The sequence below is a fragment of the Cebus imitator genome, unplaced genomic scaffold (genome assembly GCF_001604975.1).
Source record: "Cebus imitator isolate Cc_AM_T3 unplaced genomic scaffold, Cebus_imitator-1.0 Scaffold71, whole genome shotgun sequence".
Classification (NCBI taxonomy): Eukaryota; Metazoa; Chordata; class Mammalia; order Primates; family Cebidae; genus Cebus; species Cebus imitator.
Window position 1 is genome coordinate 2,710,518 of NW_016107386.1, and position 15,578 is coordinate 2,726,095.

Sequence of the window (15,578 nt, forward strand, 5' to 3'; positions counted from 1 at the left end):
AAATGTGCTCACACCTGTAATTCTAACAGTTTGGGAGGCCAAGGCAGGCAGATTGCCTGAGGTCAGGAGTTCGAGACCAGCCTGACCAGCATGGTGAAATCCCGTCTCTACTAAAAATACAAAAATTAGCTGGGTGTGGTGGCAGATGCCTGTAATCCCAGCTATTCAGGAAGCTAAGGCAGGAGAATCACTTGAACCCAGGAAGTAAAGGTTGTAGTGAGCCAAGATCGTGCCACTGCACTCCAGCCTGGACAACAGAGCAAGACTCCATCTCAAAAAAATAAAAAAAGACATTCTTAGGACAACTGGAGGTTTTGAATATGAACTGTATATTAAATAATAAAAGGTTATCAATGTTAAATTTCCTGAGTGGACTCTTGTATTGAGGTTAGGAATGAGGATGCTCTTGTTCTTAGAAAATATATGCAGAAGTAAAGGTGAAATATCATGTCTGCAACTCTCAAATAATTTAGAAAGAAAGTAAAGCTATATATTAGGAAAAGTCAAATGTGGCAAAATGTTAACAATTAGATGATCCAGGTGATGGGTACATGAGTTAACATCGTGTGTTTCTCGTAATTTTTCTGAAGATTTGAAAAAAGAATGACACCATCCACAGCTCTCCTCAAAATTGTATTTCTCAAAAATAAGTCAAAAGATAACATCTCTCACTCACCAAAAAAACTATAAAATACCTACTCTAAGGTGCATGTTAATTCTAAAGTTGGCATATAACTTATATTTATGGTACACTGTGATGTCAAAGTGCTTTTATGTGTATTTGCTTACTGGATCTTCAACCCAGTAGATAGAACAGTTATTGTTATTCTCATTTCAGAGAAGAAGAAATTGAGGAACAGTGTTAAGATAGCACAATGATTAAGCACACTCACTCTGGAGCTAGAATGTCTGGGCTGGAATACCAGCTGTGCCATTTATAAACTGTTTGATTTTGAAAAAATAAGTTAACCTCTCTGTGCCTTAGTTTCCACCTTTGTAAATCAGGATGATAATAAAAAAACATAACCAATAAAATGAGAGGATCAAGCGAGTTAATATACGTAGTGTCTAGAATCCTGCATGATATACACTGAGCTAAAAGTGTTGGCTGCATTATTATTGTTATTTTTATTATTATTATCACCACCCAAGAATAAGGTAAGAGAATAAGCAAAAATTCAGCCATGAGCCCCCAATGACATTTCAGTCAAATATGGTCAGATACACAACAGTGGTCCCATAAAATTGTAACAGTGTATTTTTATCGTACCCTTTGTATGTCTGGATATGTTTAGAGACAAACACTTACCATTGTGTTACAATGGCTTACGGGATTCAATGTACAGTAACAAACTGTACAGGTTTGCAGCCTACAAGCAACAGGTTATATCACATGGCATAGGTGTATAGTAAGGTATACCATCTAGGTTTGTCTAAGTACAGTCTATGAGGGTCACACAGCAACCAACGTAATCACCTAATAATATATTTCTCATAATGTATCAAGTGTTATTAAGCCATGCATGACTGTAATTAAGATAGGACTTGAAACCAGGTCTTCTGACTCCAATTCCTGTGTAATTTCCACTATGCCAATATTGTTTCAATCACTTAGTGGACAAGGAAATGGAAAACTAATAGCACCATTTCATACATACGTACGTGACAGAGTGCATAAACAAGAGAAGGAAGTTTGCTAATTAAAAGAGCTTGTTAAATCGAATTCATCTTTAAGAGACACATGATCTGGATGCTTACAGTCTTTTACAATTTCAAAAATTATTTGTTCTTTTTATAATAATTTCATTTACTCCTCATAACAGCTCTTTGAGATACAAAAGTAGGCATTATTATCTTTGCTTTCTATATGACCAAAGTGAGACTCAAAGAGGTTAAGCAACATGCCCAACATCTCATGACATCTAGAAAGCAGAACCAGAAAACCAGGTCTTGTTTTCACTACAGTACAATGTAAAATTTACCTACCAATATAAACTGATTACAAGGTATTTCAAAGAAGACACACTAACAAAACAGGTAGAACTCCCGTATTTTCAGTTATAAACAAAAGAAGTTGTAACTAGTCCATTCAGCAAACAGATGTCACTTTGCATAGCTTTGATATTTTTCTTAAATACCTTTGAAAACAAGGATCAAAAAATATGAACTCTTATAAAAAGGGCTTTATTGTATTTTTATAGCTTATTACATACCTTGTAACAATCATTTTGTTAAATGTGAATGTCAGTTTTATTTTCGGTCCCTTTTTTCTTGGCTATTTACAAGCTTTGTAAGAATCGTTCCTTAATTAAGTCTAAACATAGTTTTATATAAATGGATTCCTGGAAATAAAACGTTCAGACTTAAGAAATGATTGTTACAGAGACTGTAACAGGCCGTAAAAAAAACAAGTACCACTTTAAACAAAGATTTCTCATTTTAATTAAAAAGATAATCATCAGAACATTCCCACACTTAACAGAACCATTTACAGAAGCTTCTTAGGAAAAAAAAATATGTAGTATATTATGCAGGCTCCCGTACTATAATTTATAACACATTTAAATCAAAGTCTCAGTTGATCCCTTAGTATGAATTCTTATATACCGTACCTACATTTTAAAGACAAATTGAAAGAGAACAGGTCCTAATGAGACAAATCACATGTCTAATTCTTTTTAACATGAATGCTTTCAAAAGATTATATTTTTCCACAAGACATTGGTGAAATACATTAAGAGTATTTAAGAAAACCTTTGTAACATGACCACATATAAACCTAAGGATTCTATGTAGTTTATTGATGAGGTGGGTATGTGTCAGGTAAGGGGACCACATTCAGAAGACTACCATATAATCAAAGGTGGCACATACCTACATAAAAAGAATTTCTACTTTCAAACTCTGATGTAAGTAGAAGCAATCCTTTCTGATTTTTCAAGATGCCATACATGCTGGTATATTACAGGTAAAATTTGATAAAGCAAGATTCTTTACAATTAATTCATTTGACCACCTTTTAAATTATTTGTTTTTAAATCATGTGAAATTTATAGTTAGTCAACATTCCAAGAGAGGAGGAAATAGATCTTATAAGTTGTCATTATAATTAGGTGCAATTTAAAAACAGATACATCAATGTTCTTCTACTTAAGTCACCTTTTCTAAATTACACTGAACACTAAACATGAATCACTGCTTGACAGTCCATTTGCAATTTCAATATATTACTGAATACTACTTCAAAGCGGATGTTTTCCTATGGAAACAAGTTATAATCGAGGCTGGGCAAGGTGGCTCATGCCTGTAATCCTGGCACTTTGGGAGGCGAAGGTGGGTGGATCACTTGAGGTCAGGAATTTGAGACCAGCCCGGCCAACATGGTGAAATCCCATCTCTACTAAAAATACAAAAATTAGCCGAGCTTGGTGGTACATTACTGTAGTCTCAGCTTCTTGGGAGACTGAGGCAGGAGAACCACTTGAACCTAGAAGGTGGAGGTTGCAGTGTGCCGTGATCATGCCACTGCACTCCACCTGGGTGACAAAGCAAGACTCCTTTTCAAAAAAAAAAAAAAAGAAAAATTGGCCAGGTGCAGTGGCTCTGACTTACGCCCATAATCCCAGCACTTTGGGAGGCCGAGGTGGGCAGGTCATAAGGTCAGGAGTTTGAGACCAGCCTGGCCAATATGATGAAACCCTGTACTAAAGATACAAAAATTAGCCGGGCATAGTGGCATACACCTGTAATCCCAGCTACTCAGGAGGCTGAGGCAGGAGAATCACTTGAACCCAGGAGGCAGAGATTGCAATTGAGCCAAGATCATACCACCGCACTCCAGCCTGGGCAACAGGGTGGAAAACTCTCTCAAAAAAAAAAAAAAAAAAATCATAATTGGGGGGCTATTTCCTAACTGAGAACTTGGTAGCAAATAAAGTACTGACATGACTAACACCACCAAAACAAAGATTCAATAACTGTAAAACTCACAATCATTAAAAAGAAGGAAATTATGTTCCAGCTTCATAAAATGGGAGTAACATACCAATGATCAGCAAGTATGCATTCCAAATGTGAAAAACATAATTCTTCCATATTCACTCATTAAACAAATTTAACCTCAAGCTAATAACCAACTTAAAAAAACACTAAACATTTAATTAGCAATCATTTAGTTTGCTTCTTATAACATAGATTGTTGCTTAGGATGATTTACAAAGGGAGAAGGGATAGATGGGACCAAATTAATGTAATACTCAAGAGAAAGCCTTCCTTGCCTTCATCTAAATTATTTCCGTGAATAAGAGTTACTAAAATCATACCATTGATCTATGCTACTGGGAAAACGATATCAGTAAATGTAGATCATGATCTTGTTCATGATCTTGATCACAGTGTCTGTGAGTGTTTCTCACTTATTTCTCCTTTACTTAAAAATATATATATATATGCATATAAAAAAATCTGGTCATCCTATCTCCTCAGTTTGCTTGTCACTTATTTATTTTTGAGATGGAGTCTCACTTTGTCGCCCAGGCTGGAGTGCAGTGGCACAATCCTGGCTCACTGCAACTTCTGCCATTGGGGTCAAGCGATTCTCCCTGCCTCGGCCTCCTGAGTAGCTGGGATTACAGGTGCCGGACACCATGCCAGCTAATTTTTGTATTTTTAATAGAGGGTTTCTCCATGTTGGCCAGGCTGGTCTCAAACTCCTGATCTCAGGTGATCCACCTGCCTCGACCTCCCAAAGTGCTGGGATTACAGGCGTGAGCCACCGTGCCCAGCCTCTCCTCAGTTTATTAAAGGCCGCAAGTGTTCTACACAACACCAAAGGCCACCAGAAAAAAAAAAAAAAATGCTCTGATGTCACTCTCTTATTCACACTGTCATATGTCACACTTACCTAAAGCTCTGCAGATAGGTTTCAGAGTACCTCAAATTTCATTGAAAAACCATGAATATTCAACAGTACAACTCCTTTCTAAAAATATTCATGAAGTCTTTCACAGAATGTTAGAGTTAGGCACAACAAATATTTTTTCTGATGACCATGTATTATCTTTCGTTTTGGACCCTCCATTGATAAAGGCATCAAGAACCAAGGAATGCATTAGGGAAATGCAAATTAAAACCACAGTAGGGTATCACTATACACCTATAAAAATGGCTAAAATTAAGAATACTGACAATCCTAAATGCTGACACAGATGCAGATCAACTAGAACTTTCACATATTGCTTGTGGGAATGCAAACTGGTACAATCACTCTGGAAAACAGTTTAGCAACTTCTAATAAGGTTAAATGTACATTTATCATGCAATTCTCCTCTGGATATTTACCTTAAAGAAATGAAAATGTTCACACAAAATCTATACACAAGCGTTTACTTATAGTAGCTTTATTTATAATCACCAAAACCAAAAACAAACCAAATGTCTTTCAGCAGTGAATAAACAAAGTCTGGTATACTACACAATGAAATACTACTCAACAATAGTAAGACACAAACGCCTGATACATGCAACAAAATGGATTAATCCAGCTCAAAGGTATTATGCTGAATGGAAGAGGTCAGTAGCAAAAGGTTTCATATTGCACAGTTCCATTTATTTGATATTCTCAAAAACGTGACGTGAGAAAGTGGGGGTCAGAGGAGGAGAAACAGTATAAGAGTTTTTTGTGAGGGAGTAATAGAATTGCTCTTATCCTGATTGTGGTTTACATGAATCTACACATATTAGAATTCCTAAAACTGTATACACTAAGAAAAGTCCATTTTACTGTACATTCATTAAAAAAAAAAAACTGGAATCAAAAATTTGCACATAGCAGGCATGAATGAATATATAAAGAGTAAAATGAGGCCTGGTGTGGTGCCTCACACCTGTAATCCCAACACTTTGGGAGACCAAGGTGGGCGGATCGCAAGGTCAGGAGTTTGAGACCAGCCTGGCCAATATGGTGAAACCATGTCTCTGCTAAAAATCCAAAAAACAACTAGCTGGGCATGGTGGTGCATGCCTGTAGTCCTAGCTACTCAGCAGGCTGAGGCAGGAGAATCACTTAAACCCAGGAGGCAGAGGTTGCAGTGAGCTGAGATTGCACCACCACATTCCAGCCTGGGCAGTAGAAGGAGACTTGGTCTCAACAACAACAAAAAAAAGTAAAATGGAATGAGAATTGAATGCCTATTCAATAAACTTTGGGAGTCTGCATGAATTAGTTTATGTTAGAATGTTGTTGTAAAAGCACCACCACCTTACACGTATGACCTATGAAGCACCTTTACATTTACCATATTTAATTGTACTGAATTACATCTCCTTCCTCTATCTATGTAAAGATACTGTGGCTGATGGTGATTATGAGCTGAGGAACCAGTCACAGCATCTTTAAAATAAACGAAGATGATACACATAGTTCATAGTACTGTTCATAGTACTAGGAAGCACTACCAGTTTTATTGTGATGTGATTTTAATGTAGTACCTGAGTGGCTATTGTCCTTCACTAGGTATACCTCTTCTAAGTGTCATATCTTGCTTATTTTTCTACTCGCATAGTTCACCATTTCTCTAGCTGCAAACAGCCTATAGAAGTAAATTTTCTGAAACCAACTTATTACCAACCAGTTGGAATTCAGAGAGTTGAAGCCTCAGCCATATTTGTCTCATTCTGCCATCACTTGTTGTTGAGATGGAGTCTTGCTCTGTTGCACAGGCTGAAGTGCAGTGGCACAATCTCAGCTCACTGAAACCTCTGTCTCATGGTTTCAAGCAATTTTCTGGCCTCAGCCTCCCAAGTAGCTGAGGTTACCGGGCGTGGGCCATCACACACAGCTAAATTTTGCATTTTTAGTAGATACGGGGTTTCACCACGTTGGCCAAGCTGGTCTTGAACTCCTGACCTCTGATGATCAACCCGCCTCAGCCTCCCAAAGTGCTGGGATTACAGGCATGAGCCACCATGCCTGGCCTGTCATCACTTTTGATTCCAGTTAATGCAGCTCCTTCCCCAAGTACAAGGGCTCACCTTTCACTCTGGTTCTAGCCACATCATTTCCCACACTTCCCCTGTGTTGATACACTGGCCAGCACACAGTGAACTAGATGTTTTGTCAAAGCATTATCCGGAGAAACACCAGCATCAGAAACATCTGATATGCTTGTTAAACATGCCAATTTTTTAGGTGTACCAAGTAAACAGGAAGAGGAGGGAAAAATAAGAATCTGTACTACATTTTAACATGCATTCCAAATAATTCTTATACAGAGTAAAGTGTAGAACCATTGCAATAGGCACTAATTAGTACAGGCTGAATGAACGAATGAATTGAATGAATCAATTGTTTAGTTACTTGCTTGGTTTCCCAGTTCCACTTTTGAGTTCAAGCTTGAAGCAATGCTTTGCCACCTGTTTCTAGTATTCACTGATGCTTTCTGCCTGCTGATCTCCCCAGAATATCTGCCCCAGACTCCCTGTCATTATTCTCTAGCTGAAAGTATACCCTAGTGTATGAGTCCATTTTTGCACTGCTATAAAGAAATGCCTGAGACCGGGTAATTTATAAGAAAAGAGGTTTAATTGGCTCACAGTTCTGCAGGCTGCACAAGAAGCAAGTGGATTCTGCTTCTGGTTGTTTCTGCTTCTGGGAAGGCCTCAGGAAATTTAAAATCACGGCAGAAGGCACAGGGGAAGGAGGTACATCTTACGTGGCCGAAGCAGGAAGAAGAGAGGGGGGCAGAGAAGGTGCCACACACTTTTAAACAACCAGATCTTGTGAGAACTCTGTCACACAAGAACAGCACCAAAGGCGGAAATCCACCCCCAAGATCCAAACACCTCCCACCAGGCCCCACATCCAACACTGGGAATTACAATTAGACATGAGATTTGGGTGCATACAGAGCCAAACCATATCACCTTCTCTTGCTAAATTCCCCTAAGTCCATACACCTGGTTCAATTGCCAACAGATACCATGCTCCATTTCCCTAGCTCAATCTCTTTTCAACTCCTAGCCACCCCGCAGCACCTGGCCTCTATAGCTTTGTGCCTCCTTATCTGTCAGATTTTGATAAAACTGTGTCCGTAATAGACAGTGGTTATAAAATTACTCAAACCCAAATCCTGATATTTCTCTCAGGTAAGAATTTGAGTACAGCTAGTCCAGAGAACTCCAGTTCAGCCTACTTTTTATGCAGATAAACTTTTCTTAACTTATTATGGATACTTTTAAATATACAAAAAAGTACAGAATAATATATAATAAATCCCCATCTAACCATCATTCAGCTTTCCACCTTCCAAATCTCAAATATTCTATCACTTTGCCCATCTTTATTTATGCGAATATATTTTAAATTTAAAGTCTCCTTATTATAATTAGGGACTATCCCACTATCTTCACCCACCAAATACTCATTTTCCCTTATCTACCTACTGCTTTGGTAACCCTCTAAATGCCTTGAACATGACTGATGCCAGCTCTATTTTGCCCTTTTTCTTCATTTGTTCTACCCTACTCTCAGCAACCTTACTCATTCTGTCTCCAGAACACCCCTGAATGTCGTTCCTCCTTTTCCATACCTACTACCCTAGCTCAAGCCCAGTCTCTTGCCTAAATTATTACATACTTTAAATGGTCTCCCTGCCTCTCTCTGTTCCCCCTCCCTAGTCCAATCTACTCTAAGTTAAAGCACTAAAGTGCTCTTTAATCTTTTTGTTATTGCCCTTAGTAGAAATCAGATTCAAATGTAAATTACAGATCTTTCAGGAAAAAGTATAAAAAGTGTTTATAGCTTGTACAGGGGCCACACACCTCAGATTTAAAACCTCTGCACTATCAGCAACAAAGAGGATTAAATTTTTTAAATAACACCTAAAAACATCTAATTCCTAGGAATAATTTAACAAAAGATATATAAAGACCTCTATACAGAGAAATTCAAGACCTAAATAAATGAAAAGATACATTATTTTCATGGACTATGAAACTCAATAGGGTTAAGATCTCAGCTCTCCCAAAACTTACATATAGATTCAATGCAATTCCAATAAAAAATCATAGAAGTATGTTTTGTGGAAACTGACTAGCTCTTTTTTTTTTTTTTTTTTTGGAGACAGAGTCTCGCTCTGTTGCCCAGACTGGAGTGCAGTGGCACAAACTCCACACACTGCAACCTCTGCCTCCCAGGTCCAAGCGATTCTCCTGCCTCACCTGAAATCCTCTCAGGTGGTGGACTTCAGGTGTCCACCACCAAGGCCGGTTAATTTTTGTATTTTTAGTAAAGACGGGGTTTCACCATGTTGGCCAGGCTGGTCTCAAACTCCTGACCTCAGGTGATCCACCCACCTCGGCCTTCCAAAGTTCTGGGATTACAGGCATGAGCCACCATGCCCAGCCTAGCTAATTCTAATGAACAGCATGAAAATGCAAAACGCCAAGATAATCAATGCAATCTTGTGGGAGGGAGAAGCTGAGAGGCATATACTATCAGATACCAATAATTGTTATTATATAAAAATATAGCAATTAAGACAGTGTGGTATTGGTACGAGAACAGACCAAAGGAGCAACGGAGAGAATCCCAAAAGCAGGCCCACACACATATATAGACACTTATATGATGAAAGTTACCCGGCAATGCAACAGAAAAAGAATAATCTTTTCAATAAATAATGCTGAATAAGTTGCACATAGAAAAGGAATAAAGAATTCTGATCCTGTTGTAGTTTGCAAACATGATGGTTGGGTTTTCATCCTCATGTGTGAGGTGTGCCTCCCCTCAAACCTTGTTACATAGGCACATTACCTGTCTGACATGGAGAAAAAAAAAAAAAAAAAAAGAATGCTGACCTCTACCTCATAACATATGCAAAAATTAATTCCAGATGGATTGCAGAGTTAAATGCAAATGGTAAATAAAACTTCTCACGGACTTGAAGAGATATTTATAACATATGCAAATAGTAGCATTATTCACAAAGGTCAAAAGGTAGAAGCTTGCCAAGTGTCCATTGACAAATAAAACGTGGTACATAAAATTAAATGTTATTCGTCCTTGAAAAAGGAAGAACATTGGTCAGGCGCAGTGGCTCACGCCTGTAATCCCAGCACTTTGGGAGGCCGAGGTGAGTGGATCAGCTGAGTCCAGAAGTTTGAGACCAGCCAGGGCAACATGGCAAAACCCTGTCTCTATCTACAAAAAGTTAGGTAGGCATGGTGGGAAGTACCTATAGTCCCAGATGCTCAGGAAGCTGAGGCAGGAAGATCATCTGAGCCCGTTAAGCGAGGCTGCTGTGCGCTGTGACTGTGCCACTGTACTCCAGCCTGGGCAAAAGAGTGAGACCCTGTCTCAAAAACAAACAAACAAAAAAAAAACAACCAACCAACAAACAAAAACAGGATAAGGGATACGTCAATACAGAAACATGGCAGGCAACATAGCAGCCCTGCACAGAGTGCTCAAGTCCAAATGAGATGAGGAAAGCAATCTAGGAAAGGTATCAGAGAAGGGTGTTCATGCAAGGGTATAGGCCAGCAATCTGACATGGGGTTTTGGAGCCTAAGTAAGTAAGGTAAGGATGGCATCTACATAGTGGATGTGGGGAACAGCAGCAACATGAGAGAGTGGTCACATAGAAGGGGACTGATTGATTAAGAAAATATATTGAGGATAATGAGAACCAAGTTACTCACTGTCAGAAAAGGGAGTTACAATTACGGAAATTATTGAACAAATCCTGTGGTATTAAACTGGAATTGGGGATATCAGTGTGAACTCATGGTTTTAAATAATACATAATATAAAGTAACATAAATGTACAATGTGCACCTGTGTGTACACATGTTTACATTTATATATATTCCCTATCTCTATCCAGTATGATGGCTTGGGAGCCGTGACACCCCAATACCAAGCATACTTAACACCCAGATCTGGACTTCTACATGTCATTCTCTGCTAAAAGGAACTACTAAAAGAGCTTCTTGGAGAAATCGCTAATTCCTGGGCTAGGGCAAAAAAAGTACAAGAAGAGCCTGGAATATCTTTCAGTAAGTAAGAAAACGCTCGGCTGGGCACGGTGGCTCATGCCTGTAATCCCAGCACTTTGGGAGGCCGAGGTGGGCAGATCACAAGATCAGGAGATTGAGACCATCCTGGCTAACACAATGAAATCCCGCCTCTACTAAAAATACAAAAATTAGCCAGGTGTGGTGGTGTGTGCCTGTAGTCTCAGCTGCTTGGGAGGCTGAGGCGGGAGAATCCCCTGAACCTGGGAGGCGGAGGTTGCAGTGAGCCGAGATCGCGCCACTGTACTCCAGCCTGGGCAACAGCGCGAGACTCCGTCTCAAAAAAAAAAAAAGAAAAAGAAAAGAAATAAAAGGAAAATGCACGCTCCATAAATGATGGTAACACATCAAAAAACAGAGGAAGCAGTTTGAATGCACTCCCCACTGGCCAAACAGAGAGCAATTCAAGCATCAAAATAATGAGGCTCATGTCTCAGCGCTTTGGGAGGCCAAGGTGGGAGGATATTTGAGCCCAGGAATTGGAACCTACAGTGAGCTATGATTACACCACTGTACTCCAAAGCCTGGGGAAGAGAGCAAGATCTTACCTCTCTCTCTCTCTCTCTCTCTCTCTCTCTTTTTTTAATGCCATTCTCCTGATTGTAGATCGTATCTCTTAAAAAAAAAAAAAAGATAATCCAATAGGGAAAAAAGGCCAAGACTTAAATAAACACTTCACAAGAGTATGTCTAAACAGCCAATAAACCTAAAAAGGTGCTTGTTTACAGTAGTCATTAAGGAAACACAAATTAAAACAGTGAGATAGTACCATCATCCACTAGAATGGCTACAACAAAAAAGATATTATTATTATTGAGACAGACTATGGCTCTTGTTGCTCAGGCTGGAGTGCAATGGCATGGTCTTGGCTCACTGCAACCTCTGCCTCCCAAGTACAAGAAATTCTCCTGCCTCAGCCTCCCGAGTAGCTGGGAATACAGGCACCTGCCACCAAGCCCGGCTAATTTTTTTTGTATTTTTAGTAGAGACGGTGTTTCACCATGTTGGCCAGGCTGGTCTTAAACTCCTGACCTCAGGTGATCTGCCTGCCTCGGCCTCTCAAAGTGCTGGGAGTATAGGCATGAGCCACCACGCCTGGGCCTATTTTTTCTTTTTTTAGATGAAGTCTCGCTCTGTCGCCCAGGCTGGAGTGCAGTGGCACCACCTTAGCTCACTGCAACCTCCACCTCCCAGGTTCAAGCGATTCTCATGCCTCAACCTCTTGAGTAGCTAGGATTACAGGCGCCCGCCACCACACCCAGCTAATTTTTGTACTTTTAGTAGAAGCAAGGTTTCACCACGTTGGCCAAGCTGGATTCAAATTCCTGGCCTTAAGCAATCCGCCTGCCTTGGTCTCCCAAAGTGCTGGGATTACAGGTGTGAGCCAGCATGCCCAGCCTCAAAAATGACGATATTAAGTGACTCTGCAAGAATGTCAACAATCGTGACTCCCATACACTGCTAAAGAAAGTATAAAATGAAAAACATCAGCTGAGTGTCGTGGCACATGCCTGTAGTCCTAGTTACTCAGGAGACTAAAATAGGAAGATAGCTTGAGCCCAGGAGTTCAAGGTTGCAGTGAGCCATGATCATGCCACTGCACTCTGGCCGGGGCAACAGAGTAAGACTCTGTCTCTAAAAAGAAAGAAAAATAGTTGAATAATATCTACTAAAATGTCCTAGTCCATTTACATTGCTATAATGGAATACCTGAGGCTGGGTAATTTATAATAAAAATAGGTTTATATGGCTCACAGTTCTGCAGGCTGTACAAGAAGCATGGTACTAGCATCTGCTCCTGGTGAAAGTCTCAAGAGGCTTCTACACATGGTGGAGGGAGAAGAGGAGCTGCATGTGCAGAAATCACATAGCAAGAGAAAAACCAATAGAGAGAGGAGGGAGGTGCCAGACTCTTAAAACAACCAGCTCTGGCAGGAACTAATGGAGTGAGAACTCACTCATTACCAACAGGTTGGTACCAAGCCCTTCATGAGGAATCCACCTGCATAATCCAAACACCTCCCACCAGGCCCCACCTCCAACACTGGAGATCAAATTTCAACATGAGACTTGGCAGGGCTGAACAAGCTATATCCAATCCACAGCATAAAGCTAAACATTTTCATACCCCATGACCCAGGGATTCCATTCTTAAATACAAACCCAACAGAAATATGTACCTATGTTTAAGGAAAGACATGTACAAGATTATAACAGCACAATTTAAAGTAGCCAAAAACTAGAAATAATCCAAATGTCCATCAAAAATAGAATGACTAATCTGAATGACTAAATAATCACAGCAGAATACATTAACAAGAATAAACATACCACACCTCCCACCACAACCTGAATGAATCATCTTACTCATCTTACAAACAACGTGGGACAAAAGATGCCAGACACTAAAGAACACACCCTGGAATGATTCCATTTAGATGAGCTTAAATACCATTAACGGTAAAACTAATCTATAGATAGTATAAGATAGTGGTTTTCCTTGGAAGCAGGGAGTTAATAACTAAAGGGGGCATGAAGGCAACTTGCGGAGTGCTGGCAAAGTTCTATTCCTGATCTAGATAATGGTTACACAGATGTGTTTCACTAGGTAAAAACTCACTGAGCTATACATAATTATTTGTACATATTAAAAATATGTATTTATTTGTACATATATTTTACCTTAGTAAAAAAGCTCATATTGACACATACATAAAGTACACTAGAATACTCTTCTTAAATACAGAGCCAGGCCGGGCACGGTGGCTCATGCCTGTAATCACAGCACTTTGGTAGGCCGAGGTGGGTGGATCACGAGGTCAAGAGATTGAGACTATCCTGGACAACATGGTGAAACCCCATCTCTACTAAAAATACAAAAATTAGCTGGGCGTGGTGGCACAGGCCTGCGGTCCCAACTACTCTGGAGGCTAAGAAAGGAGAATCGCTTGAACCTGCGAGGTGGAGGGTGCAGTGAGCTGAGATCACACCACTGCACTCCAGCCTGGCAAGAGCGAGAGTCCATCTCAAAAAAAAAAAAAAAGAAAGATCTAACCAAACTAGATTGAGTCCAAACTCCCCAGGCCTCCAATTTATATTTTCCTTCTTATCTGCTATGTACACCTTTCGCTCAAATTATACCTATCTACCCACCTATAATTCACTGCACTTGCCCAACTTCTGATCTCCTGGCCTTTACCCAAGCTACTTCCTCTTCTTGGAACTGCCCACCTCAGACAGAAGTCTGTCAAAATCTGTCTATTCTTCAAGACCCATTACAAAACTTTCTTCTATAAAGCTTCTAAAGATGTCTCCAGTTAAAACTAATTTCTCCTTCCTTTAACTCAATTTACTTTTTTTTCCTGTTTCTTCCCTTAAATTCTACAGCACTTTGCACCACTATTTTAGCAGTTAACAAAGTGTGCCTTAAGAGATATTTATAAATGCCTATCTCATTAGATTGTGAAGCTCTAGAGAAGTTTTATTCAACTCTGTATCTTCACCCCCTTCTGCCCCCATAATGTCTTCCTCTACATGTAACAATGCTTTGCAATCAGCTCAGGCTCACGTTTTTTTTTTATCAAATTACATTACAGGCACATTATCATGACCTCACTTTGTCAACCCAGATTTTTTCTTCCTACACTTTACTGTCAAGTACTACTTAACAGAAAATGTGGTACTCTAGCACAATTTAGGATCATGCAGTCCTAAATTTCCTATGAAAATCTTGGATACATAAAGGGGTTTTATGGTGTAAATGGACAATTAACGCCTTACTTATACATGGCAATTTAGAATTTAAGACGAACTGAAAGGAAAAACAGAGGCCCTTTTTAAGTACGTAATATTAACAAGAGCCCATTTTCTGGTTAAGAAAACTGGAGCTCAGAGTGAGGAGTCTGTTCAAGCAGCCACTGTCAACCCACTGGCCAGTATACTTGCTACAATGTAGTCCATGATCATTTTGGGTATTTGTTTTATAAATCCATATACTCAATATACCAAATTCTACTTTTTCCCATTATGATATATATTCACTGTAGAAAATGTGGAAAACATTAAAGAATTAAAGAAAAGAAGGCCAGGCATGGTGGCTCACACCTGTAATCCCAGCACTTTGGGAGACCAAGGCAGGTGGATCATTTAAAGTCAGAAGTTTGAGACCAGCCTGGTTTACATGGTGAAACCCAGTCTCTAATAAAAATACAAAAATTAGCCCAGTGTGGTGGTATACACCTGTAGTCCCAGCTACTCAAGAAGCTGAGGAAGGAGAATCGCTTGGGAGGTAGAGGTTACAGTGAACCAAGATTGCACCACTGCACTCCAGCCTGGGTGACAGAGTAAGTGAGACTCCGTCACAAAAAATTTTAAAAGTGCCAGGCACGGTGGCTCATGCCTCTGATCTGACCACTTTGGGATGCCGAGGCAGGTAGATCACCTGAGGTTGGGAATTCAAGACCAGCCTGACCAACATGGAGAAACCCTGTCTCTACTAAAAA

General features: G+C 39.7%; 1 protein-coding gene and 1 non-coding gene across 7 annotated transcripts in view; one reads left to right on the forward strand and one right to left on the reverse strand.

Annotated features, from left to right (window-relative positions):
* BTRC (beta-transducin repeat containing E3 ubiquitin protein ligase) overlaps positions 1-15,578 on the reverse strand; it is a 191,334-nt gene that overhangs the window by 168,445 nt on the left and 7,311 nt on the right. The gene's annotated exons all lie outside the window — the stretch shown is intronic.
* On the forward strand, positions 9,723-9,824 carry LOC119471745. The gene has a single exon (XR_005200815.1). It is a non-coding gene; the product is annotated as a small nucleolar RNA U13 (small nucleolar RNA).